Consider the following 12306-nt stretch of genomic DNA (forward strand, 5'->3'; position numbering starts at 1 on the left):
TTTTCCAAAAATTAGACCGAGATAGCCGATGACCGGAATTTCGTGCTGATTGCAATGGTGTGTTCAGTTTTTGCAATTGGATGGTAATTTGTGCAAATTGAGTGCTGATTGGATTTTTGGTCATTTATTCCAAAATTTGAGAAATTTCATTATTTATTCAGAAAATTCCAAGTGTCGAATTTTAACACCAAAAATAGTTTTATATACTATATAAACAGTGGGATTTTAAATTGGAGGATATCAATTTTTAAGAATTGATCTGACCGTGTACCCACACACAACTATTTTCACCGAGTGTTTTAATATGAAGAAAATAGGCCAGGATTACTTTTTAAATGGAGGCTTTTAAGTGCAATGCATGGTATTCTGGGTTGAGATTGATTGGTCATGTGTTAATTAAGAAAACTAGTCACAAGCATTTACGCTGGACGATACTCATTCATTGGGACTCAGGTCGCAGTAGATCCTGGACCTATGCTCCTTCAGGAAAGCCATCTTTGAGAGATGTAGCCGTCCTCAAAGGTGGTGAGACGATGCCTAGCTACGCTAGTAGACCGCCAAACTCAGAGTTGGTCGTATCCTTGAGGGGTGTAATTAATAATTGGAACGCATGGTTGGTTGAGTTAACTGAGCCTGATTATGAGACAAAATTGTGTAGCATAGTATGGGACGTGTCATAACGGTTTGGCCTTATAATCGGGACCCCTGTGATTAATTGTGTTGGTGAGGCATTTAAATTGTTGTGTGCTATGATTACATGCATTGCATATATGAACTATATTGACGTATAGGGAGGAACTGGGGCGAGGTAAATCCTTTATTCTAATTGTGTGATTGTGTAGTTAGGACGCCTCTAGGCGTATTACCCTTATAATCTGTGTTTAAAGCGTGAACTTGCTGAGATAATGTCTCACCCCATTGTGGGCTTATCTTTTAGGTCCTTAGATGGTGGTTGTGGAGGAACGAAGCCCCAGAGTCTGTAGAGGTGGAGTCTGAAATTGGCGTATGTGTCCTACTAGTATGTTGTAGGATAGCTTCTTTGAGAGTCGATCTTTTTGTAGGCTTTTGACCAAACTCGTTTTGTATCTAAACCCTGTTATTTATAAAAGTGTGTTTTTGTGAAATGTTGCCCTACTTTCCTATCACATGTTGTTTGTCGTCAAGAGTTATTGTTTCGCTTCCGCATGTGCATTAAAAATGATTGGATCGGCGACACATTCTGGGGACGTCGCATTTGTATCGACCACAAAGGGATGTGCGCGCTCGAGAATCAGGGCATGACAGCATCCCCTTCATGTTACCTGGATCCTCGACCATCCAATACCATCTCTTTCCCAAAGGCTTTTACGTTCTCAAATGGCAGGTATAATTCCTAATTCTTAACTCTCTCTCTCTCTCTCTCTCTCTCTCTCTCTCTCTCTCTCTCTCTCTCTCTCTCTCTCTCTCTCTCTCTCTCTCTCTCTCTCTCTCTCCACTAGCTCCACCGCCCCCCTATGCCACCATCTAGGGGAGGTGCACCACCAGCACCTCCTCCAGGTGGTATGGCAAAGACGCTGCGTGCAAAGAAAGCAAATACCGAGCTAAAGAGATCTACAAACATGAGCAAGTTGTGTAGAAACTTGAAGGCAAAGGTACAAGGTGGAGAGAAAACCCGAAACTCATCTAAAGGCAAAAGAACACTAGTCGGAGGGGCGGGAAACAAGGAATGGCTGATGCCATAGCAGAGATTGCTTAAAGGTTAGGTTCCTCTACTGGTATTGATATAGATTCCTTTGTCGCAGTGAGTCAGTAAGCAAAAAAAAAAAAAAATAGCCCCATCGTTGCTTCGTTTGGTTCCAAAGATCAACATATTTTTAACAGATTGAAGCAAACGTCCAAGAGCATGAAGATTTGTTTAAAGAGATAAAGCAGCCATCAGTGCTTTTCCAACAAAGGACATGTTTGAACTCCTTAATTTCCACAAGTTCGTCGAACAGCACTTGGAGAAGTTAACTGATGGGACTCATGTACTTTCGTTTTGTTATCTTCCAGTTTCCAGTGATCCAAACTTCTTAAATTTCCACATCAAAATATTTCGAACAATGGATGGAGAAACCAAATGTTGAGACAAATTTGAATCATACTTCCAAGAGGTAGGCTCCATGTACCTCTACCTGTAGAGAGAGACCTTGTGCCTATACCATACATGCGTCCCAGTAATTGGGGGAAAATATGTCGGTGACAGATCAACGGAGAGGTAGATGCATTAGAGAGGAGCAAAGATGAAGAGATGAAGCGTTTCCTGAGCCAAAACATTTACTTTGATTATGGCATTTTGGTTTGAATAAAAGAATCGATGGTGAATGTTTCTTCAGGCTGCATGGAGTTGGCACTGGAAGTATAATTTACTTTTAACAGCAAACAAATGAGAAAGGAAGATGACATTGTTTATGCATTTTGACTTCAAAATTTTGTCCAGGAACGGAGAGAGATAAAGGCAGCAACCAATGCGACTCAGAAAACCAACGCTAGAAGCGAAACTATAACATGTAAAGTTGCTCCGGCAAGCTTTGCAACTTGCGTTTTGCGCCTATAACTTCGCCAGGTGGACAAGATGACCGAGCTTACCACTTGACGCAAAAATTGGCTGATGAGATCAAGGCCAACCCTGTATAAAGCTAATTCACAGCACATAGGTTGGCGAGATCGTCCGCAAGTAAGGTCAGCAAGATCGTCCACAAGATCAATTCTCAGTAACTGCGGTCTTGTTAAAGTTTGGTATGTAAACAGAAGTCACTAAATGTACTCTCCCATGTAAGAGCATGAACTTTTATCTGAGAAAGTAAAGCGCACTTCGATAATACGCTGTCCCAGAAAAGCTCGTGGCGTGACCACATCACCTCATGCACGGCGGAGATAAGAATACTCTGGGAAATCCTCTAGTCCTCCTCTGTGTAATTAAAAGAGCGTAGCAGAAACTGCAGCAAAAAACCAACCAGATAATGCAAAACAGGGACACAAGAGGTTTAACGCAGATAGCTGAACTATGGAAAAACTACAGACCAAGCTCGCCCGAATTTCCCACGACTTGAAATGGGAGTACAAAAGGTTTTCTCTAATCCTGCAAATGAGGATGCCGAAAATCCTCGATTCTAATGATACCCGATATGCTTCAATTCCATCATAAAAATATTAAGATGTCGTATCTTTTAAGCACGGGGGCATATGATGTTAATGGCTCATGAAACTCGTACTTTTTTTTCCCCTTTTCTTTTGACTCGAACGATAGCAGAAGAAAGATCGGCTTATAAGATTTCTAAAGCATTAAAAGCACGAGATCGTATTTGAACCGGCGTATCTTATGGAGGACCGCCAGATGGGTTTCACAATACGCAACAGCAGGGTTCATCCCTTCATAGAATAATAAGACTTAAACGACTGAAAATTTTACCCACTTGTTCACCACTCAAAAAGAAAGGGAGGGCAATTATTGAAGGAACTATCCTCACTTATTACCTCTACACGAAAAACAACCACCTTTTCCTTTGAACCAGCTCTCGATCTATCATTTTTTTTTCTCTCTTTTTATACGTTCATTCAATTTCGCACTTGATCGGCTCACTCCAATCAAAGAGCAAATCGTTCTCAATGAAAAAGAGCTAGATTTTGCCCTTTGAAGGGGGCGGGGAGAGAGGGGGTGAGGGTGAAGAAAGCATAAGGAAAGGAAAGTGAGATCAATATCATGAAACAAAAGGAAATGTGTAACAATCCGGTCCTGCAAGGGATGACTATAAGCACGCCTGGTGAGGATGGTGATAGGGTAGAAACGAATCGAATCTTATGTTGCCTGAAGACAATAAGATAATGTGCTCATTTTTTAAGGTCTGCAAAGTCTGTCCCCCTAGTTGGGCAACTCCTCGTACTCCATTTAATATGACTTGACTTCACTTCAATCCAAGATCAATTATGATTTCCACAGCAGAACCATCACCACACAATCGCCCCCGATTCTCATTTTTCCACGTCGCCCCCCTCCACGTCTATACAATTTGTTGTTGGAAATTTCTTATAATATGAGCTTATATTAATTAATTGATTTTCTATTTTAAATAATCTGGTTAATGAATATTCCAATATTTGTTGAATTCTACAATTGCGTATTAGCATCTATTGATAACGGGCCTAGCTGAGCAGCAAAATGTAGGCAATTTTGTTTAACTGAAACCCGTAATGGAAATGACCTAATTGACACGCTGTTGATTAGGGTTTGCTAGTCCCCTCTCTAGCCTATAAAAGAGTAGGTTATACCTATCGGTTGCTTTAATCCCATTAAAAACTGCTATGTCGAAATAGGTCATAGAGAAGAAGATCTGGCATTCCAATAGATTCATGATTATCATAGTGATCTACTTTTCTTCTAGTGAAGCAATGGCTCAAACATGTATACTTTAATTCCGTTGTATTTATTGATCTCGGTATTTTATAATCATATATGAATCTGTTTTTCATGATTGATTAGTTGTTTATGTGAATAAAATTTTTACATGTGGTATTAGAGCAGATCATATATGATTGTAGAACCCAATTTTTTTTTTATGAACAAATTCAAAACTTTCCTCTTTGAGCCGAATATTGTTGTTATTTTTCGTGTGGATTTTTTGCTTGATTGATTCTAAAACAATAGGGCTTTTTTTTTTACATGTCATGATATTTCCAACCATATATAATTTGCATAATTTCGTTGAGAATTGAGAGAGAATTTTGAATTTGAAATTCTAGGGTTTATGCATGAAAAAGTTCTAGAATTTCCAAATTACTTGCAATTGATTGATGTTCGATGCAAAGCGTTGCATGGATATTGTTATATATTTGTTTTAGTAACCTTTTGTTGTATTAAGTTGAGTTCTTAGGGTTAAATTTATGAAATTTGAAATTCGGCCGTGGGAGCTTTAGATCCGAAACTTTGAAGCTTGTATGTGGTAGATTTACTTGGTTTTTCTTTGTTTAATTAATTATAGTTAATTATATTGACATTATATGCAAGTCCCATAGAGAGATTTCATAAATAAATAAATAAATAATAAAATAAAATAAAATAAAATAAATCAATGTTTCTATGCTATTTTGGAGCTTCGAGTTGAAACCGGGTCATGCGACGTGGTTTTCTGCAACTTCAGGACCTGGCTGGAGGTTGAAGAAGACCTTCAGCCGAGCCGGACCAAGCCCATCCATTTCATTTTTTATTTTTTTTTAATGTTTAAGGTTCTGGTGTGGCCCATAACCTATTAAAGAAATATAAAGGTTTTGGGCTCACGCCCAGAACCTCTCTCCTTTGGTTCTGGGCGTTAGCCCAATATTAATAGGCTTAGCCCAATTTTTATTAATTCATATGTTTTAAATTTGTGGGCCAATTTTATTCGCAGCCCGCCCGTTTCAAGTGGCTTGCGTGCAGGCCGAGCGCAAGTAAGGGCCCGCAGGTTGGGTCTGTATTATTAAAATAATATTTAAATAATAATAAAAATAATACATAATAATAAATAAGATAAAATAAAATGTGGCAAAAATTGTTGTTTGAAAAAGTGCAATATGATCATTGGAAGCACGTGTTGTAAAGTGTTTCATATTATTTGATGAATTTTGGGCATAAATTTTAGGAGTTCCCTATTGATAAAAAAATTAGTATATATAATTACTCGCTCAAAGGGAGTTATTGTGTATATTAATTTGGAAAATAGCATGAAGTTTAATTCCCATATTTAAAAAGTGGGGATGTATAATTGAAAAAATATTTATCTGCCCAAAGGAGATAAATGTTTTGAAAATTATATGTAATTCCCCTCTATATAGATATTATGGAGATTTATAATTTAAAGGATTTGTCTACCCAAAAGGGATGGATCATTGATAATTATATGTAATTCTCCTTGTTGTTGCTTTATAAATTTCATGTTGGGAAAAATATTGGTGCATTATACACTCTGCCCAAAGAGAAGTTTATGATGTACTAATTATTTTTGTCAAATTGCTTATTGCTCATAATTGATCTTATTGCATTATGTGTGTTAAATAGTTACATTTGTTGTAAATAACAACAATGCCATGGTTGAAATGTTAACTGAATCAAACTTCAAGAGATGGAAGCAAGATATAGAGTTTGCTTTGGGCATCGTTGATATGGACTTGGCTCTACGTGAGGATGAACCTGCCAGGCCCAATGATCAAAGTACTGCAGATCAAAAGGCCCATTATGCTAAATGGGAAAAATCTAATCGACTGAGCCTCATTACTATGAAGAGGTTCATTGTTGAGCATCTAATTAGTGGTTTGCCGGAAGATACGAATGCCAGACAGTTCCTTGAAGCAGTGGGAGAAAGATATAGAGTCTCAGATAAGGCTAAAACTGGGAACTTGTTGAATGAGTTAACGAACATGAGGTATGATGCTGCTATGGGTGTTAGAGAATTTATACTGAAGATGGTCCACATTCAATCCAAACTTAAAGCCCATGAAATTGTCATTTCTGAAAATTATATTATGCATCACGCCTTAAATGTTCTGCCAGCTGAATTTAGCCAAATTAAGACTGCTTATAGTGCTCAGAATGAGACATGAAGCGTTAATGCCCTGATTACAAAGTGTGACTGAGGAAGAGCAGTTAAAGAATGAGAAGTATGAGTCCGCTCACTTAACTGCCAATGCCAAATTGAGTTCATCCAGAAGTAAATGGAAGCCTAAAGAGTCAAATGCTCATGGTCCAAAGAAAGGCCAAGACTTCAAGAAAAATGGGAACTATGGGAGAAATAGAGATAAGGATTTCAAGAGTTTTCACTGCAAGAAGCAAGGTCATAAGAGAGCCAATTGCTACAAGTTCCAAGCTTGGCTAAAAGCAAGAAAAGAAAGTCACCAAGGTGAGTTATTGGTTTGCTTTGAATCAAATCTGGTTGATGTTCCTTTGGATTCTTGGTGGCTTGATTTTGGTGCTATTGTCCATGTGACTACTGTCTTACAGGGTCTCACAAATCTAAGGAATCTAAGTCTAAGAGAGTCAAATCTTAAAGTTGGAAACAATACTGGAGTTGATGTGGAGCACATAGGGACAATTGTTTTGAACTTAGATTTTGGTTTTCAGCTTATCTTGAACAATGTCTTTTATGTTCCTAGTTTTAGGAGAAACTTAGTATCTCTTTCTTCATTTGACAAAGCTGGATATTGTCTTCATTTTGTGAATAAAAGAGTGAATTTGAGTTATGATTCCATAATTATTGGGAATTGTGTTTTGTCTGATGGATTATATCGATTATCCTTATCTCCCGATAGACCATATTGCTATTTCAATGTCGAGAATGTTGTTGCTAAGAGATATTTAATCAAAGATAGATCTTCATTGCTATGGCATAAGCGATTGGGACATATCTCAAAAGAAAGGATAAAGCGACTTATCAAGGCTGATATTCTTCCTCCTCTTGCTCAGATGATACTGAGACTTGTATTGATTGTGTGAGGGGAAAATTAACTAAAACCAAGAACAAAGGTGCTACTGATATTAGTGGGCCATACTCAACCACCTTGTGTGGAAATAAGTACTCCATCACGTTCATTGATGATTTCTCCCATTATTGTTATGTTTATCTAATTAAGGAGAAGACTGATGCTCTTGAAATGTTCAAAGTGTTTCGTATTGAAGTTGAGAAACAATTGGGAAAAATTATCAAGATTGTAAGGTCTAATCGCGGTGGTGAGTTTTATGGGCGATATACTGAGGCTGGACAGCAAAAGGGACCGTTTGCAAAGTACTTGCAGGATTGCGGTATTGTCGCTCAATATACAATGCCTGGGAGTCCTGAACAAAATGGTGTAGCTGAACGGCGAAATCATACACTCATGGAGATGAAACGAATTATGATGGACAGTTCTAATTTGCCTGAATACTTATGGGGTGATGCGATTAAAACAGCAACTTCTATTTTGAATCGTGTACCTAGTAAATCGGTGCCAAAAACACCTTTTGAATTGTGGATAGGGAGGAAACCAAGCTTGAATCATTTTCAAGTTTGGGGTTGTCCTGCAGAGGTGAAAATTTATGATCCTTCTCAGAAGAAGATCGAATCTAAGACTACTAGATGTTACTTTATTGGATATCCCGATCATTCTAAAGGATATAGATTCTATTATTCTACTCGAGGCACTAAAATCGTTGAATCTCAAACTACCAATTTCCTGGAATTAGATGTTGTTGAAAAGAGTTCTTCTTCATCTTTTGAAATGGAAGAACCAAACAAAACGGTCTCTATTCCATTGCCCATCTTGCATGATGATTCTATGCAAGATCCTAGCAGGGTAGAAATTCAGCAAGAAGCAAATACTGAAAATATAACGATAGATCCTCCCATTACAAATGAAATTCCCCAGATGAATGATGTAGCTCTAGAAATGCATGTGCGAAGATCACAACGACAAAGAAGACCAACACCTCTAAATGATTATCATGTCTATCTTGGAGAAGTTGATTTTGACATTGGAAGTATAGTTGATCCAACGACCTTCAAAGAAGATCTTAATAGTGATTAGGCAGATAAATGGTTAGGAGCAATGAATGACGAGATGATTTCCATGTCAACTAATCAAGTATGGAAACTTGTTGATTTACCTGATGGACATAAACCAATCGGTTACAAATGGGTATTCAAAACCAAGAAAGACAATAAAGGCAACATAGAGAGATTCAAGGTAAGGTTAGTCACAAAAGGGTACAAATAGAGAGAAGGCATTGATTATACTGAAGTTTTTTCCCCAATGTCAACTAAAGATTCTTTTCAGATAATCATAGCATTGGTGGCTCATTTCGACTTAGAGATTCACCAAATGGATATCAAGACAGCTTTTCTAAATAGAGATATGGATAAAAAAAAAAGTATATATGCAGCAACTTGAAGGGTTTAAAGAAGCCAAAAAGGAGCATATGGTGTGCAAACTTCAAAGGTCCATCTATGGTCTCAAACAAGTATCACGTCGATGGTACTTAAAATTTCACAAAGTTGTGAGATCGTTTGATTTTTGAAGAAAACAAGTTTGATCAATGCATCTACATGAAAGTAAGTGCAAGTAAATATATTTTCTTAGTACTTTATGTAGATGACATTTTACTTGCTAGCAGTGATGTCGATCTCTTGAATGACACAACTCTATCTACAAAGTTTGATATGAAAGATCTTGGGGAAGCCTATTTTGTTCTAGGCATTGAGATTCATCGTGACAAATCTAAAAAGGTTCTGGGGTTATCTTAGAAAAGTTATATAGATCGTGTTTTGAAAAGATTCAATATGCAGACCTGTAAGTTAGGTGAAGCTCCTATTGTGAAAGGAGATAAATTGAGCATAGATCAATGCCCCAAAAATGATGTTGAAAAAGAAATCATGAAGAATATTCCTTATGCTAGTACAGTTGGCAGTCTTATGTATGCATAAGTATGTACCAGACCTGATATAGATATCTATCAAATCCAGGTCAAGAACATTGGGTTGCAGCTAAAAAAAATGATGAGATATCTACAGCGAATAAAGGACTTCATACTGTGTATAGCAAAGTTGAGGACTTAAAGGTAATTGAATATTCATATGATGATTTTGCTAGTTGTTCAAATGATAGAAAATCAACTTCTTGATACATTTTTATGATGAATGGAGGTGTTATTTCTTGGAAGAGCACAAAGCAAACATTGATTACGAACTCTACAATGTATGCTGAGTTTGTAGCGTGCTATGGCGCGTCAATTCAAGCAGTTTGGCTAAGAAATTAGATCTCAGAATTGCGAGTTGTGGACTCTATTGCTAGACCTATGGTGATCTACTGTGACGACACAGCAGCTATGATTTATTCAAAACATGACAAGATTAGTAATGCGTCCAAACACATAGAGATCCAATATTATACTGTTAAGGATTTGGTCAAAAATGGCGACATTGTAATTGAAAATATCATAACTGAGTCCATGTTGGCTAATCCTCTAACAAAAGTTTTACGACCCATTTTGTTTAAAGAACATGTAAAGAATATGGGTGTTTTAGATTCTTTTGATTTCTTTTGTTAGTGGGACTTATACAAATTGTATTTATGGATATTATAGTTATATGCAAACTGATAATGTTTTTATGATGTTTATTAAAGCATTTAGTTTAATAACTGTTGTTATTGATTATATTGTTATCATTTCTCCTGTTGACTAAGAAATGGAAATATAAAATAGTATCTTTAAACAAATTTTAGTTTAAAGATGACTGGATGTCACTGACTATGAGATCTCTTGTTGGATTGTGACATAGTTGTGCAATTTCATATTGTTTAGAAATTACGTTAATGCAGTTTCATATCATTGAGAAATTGCATTGAGGACCGATAAGAAATAGTGTATATTTTGATCATATGTTGGTACTATTTCTTACTACACTACTAGGCCCATGATCCATGAAAATATAATATTTATTATATGTGATTATGGAAGGTCTTGTATTGTGGCATTTTCTTAACACATTGATCTCCATAATCATATACTAAGGTTATATATGATTGGATTGATATTGAGATGTCATTATTGGAATATTATTTTTTTTAAAGTTGTGGCCACATAAAACAAAATTTTCAATTATTAACCCGATAGTGTCGTTTTCAATATAAAATCTTTTTCAAAATAAAATAAGTTAATTAATGTAACCCAAGTGGGAGAATGTTGGAAATTTCCTATAATATAGACTTACATTAATTAATTGATTTTCTATTTTAAATAATCAAGTTAATGGATATTCCAATATTTATTGAATCCTACAGTGATCTGATTCAATTGGATATTGCCATCTATTGAGCAGCAAAGTGTAGGCAATTGTGTTTAACTAAAGTCCGTACTAGGAATGGCCCAGTTGACACACTGTTGATTAGAGTTTGCTAGGTCCCCTCTTTAACCTATAAAAAGGTAGATTATACCTATCAGTTGCTTTAATCCCATTGAAAGCTGCTATATCAAAATAGGTCATAAAGATGAAGATCTTGCATTCCAATAAATCCCTAATTATCAGAGTGATCTACTTTTCTTCTAGTGAAATAATGGCTCAAACATGTACGCTTTAATTCCATTATATTTATTGATCTCGGTGTTTTGCAATCATATATAGATCCGTTTTTCATGATTGATTAGTTGTTTATGTGAATAAATTTTCTACATTTGTCCCTCTCATTGTCCAACGCCTCCTTCATTTGGTATGACTTTGCTTCAATCCGAGATCATATATGAAGAATTGCCACACGTTATCATGAAATAAGAGGAAATGTGTAAAGACCCGGTCTTGCAAGGGATGGGCTAGGAACACGTCTGGTTGTTGAAGAAATCCTCTTAAAGTGTTTTGAAGTTGACAAAACGTTTCCATCAGTCTAGTCTGAAGGCTTGCAGACTCTGTTATTTAAAGTCTGAAGACCTTCGGACAGCCAGACTCAAGACTCAAAGTCTATCCTCATTGACAGTTTCTAATCCGTTGAAGAAAGGCTATCCAGAACTTGATGTTTCATTAAGGATGTGACCTTATCGATTGGAGAAGATCTCTTGGCTGGATATGACATGACAGAATCTTTTTATTTGATCATAATTGATTCGAAGATTAAGGATCTGATGATTGGCAAAGTATACTTGGAATGTTCTACTTATGGAAATCGAGATCCCGATTGTATAGGCGAACAGGATTGATGAGCTATCGACATGTTCCTTTAATAGCTCGAATGATCTTCCTAAATGATTCCGTCCAACGGGTAGATTGGAGGAATTCATTTGGTAAGTGCCAACGTGTATGATGGCATGAAGGAGTATATAAGGAAGATGTTCTAGTTGTTCGAGTGTGTGCACGATAGAAGAATTCCAAAGTCTGAAGCTCTTTGTTCTTAGTCAATTCATTTGTTGAGCGAAATCTTGTAAACAAAAGAGAGTCTATATTCGTGAGAAACCTTGAGGAAGTGTGGTAGAACATCTACACTGTGGAATCAAGGAAAAGCTGTGCTATAACTTCTCTTTTGTTCATAGTGAAATCCAGCCGGTTGGCTGTCAGTGCGAAAGAGTGGACGTAGGCTTGGAATAAGCCGAACCACTATAAACCTTGTGTTCAATTTTCTCTTCCCTATCCTTTACTTTACTTTGATCGTATTTTATTAATCAAAAGAGAACTTCCTTTCTATCGTTTGCCTAGAATTGCTTCTGTATCTCGAGAAATTGTTTGTGCACCTATTCATCCCCCTCTAGGTGCTTATACTAGCTATCTCAATTGGTATCAGAGCCTGTGTACTCACTTTGTT

The sequence above is a fragment of the Eucalyptus grandis genome, chromosome 1, assembly GCF_016545825.1.
Source record: "Eucalyptus grandis isolate ANBG69807.140 chromosome 1, ASM1654582v1, whole genome shotgun sequence".
Taxonomy (NCBI): domain Eukaryota; kingdom Viridiplantae; phylum Streptophyta; class Magnoliopsida; order Myrtales; family Myrtaceae; genus Eucalyptus; species Eucalyptus grandis.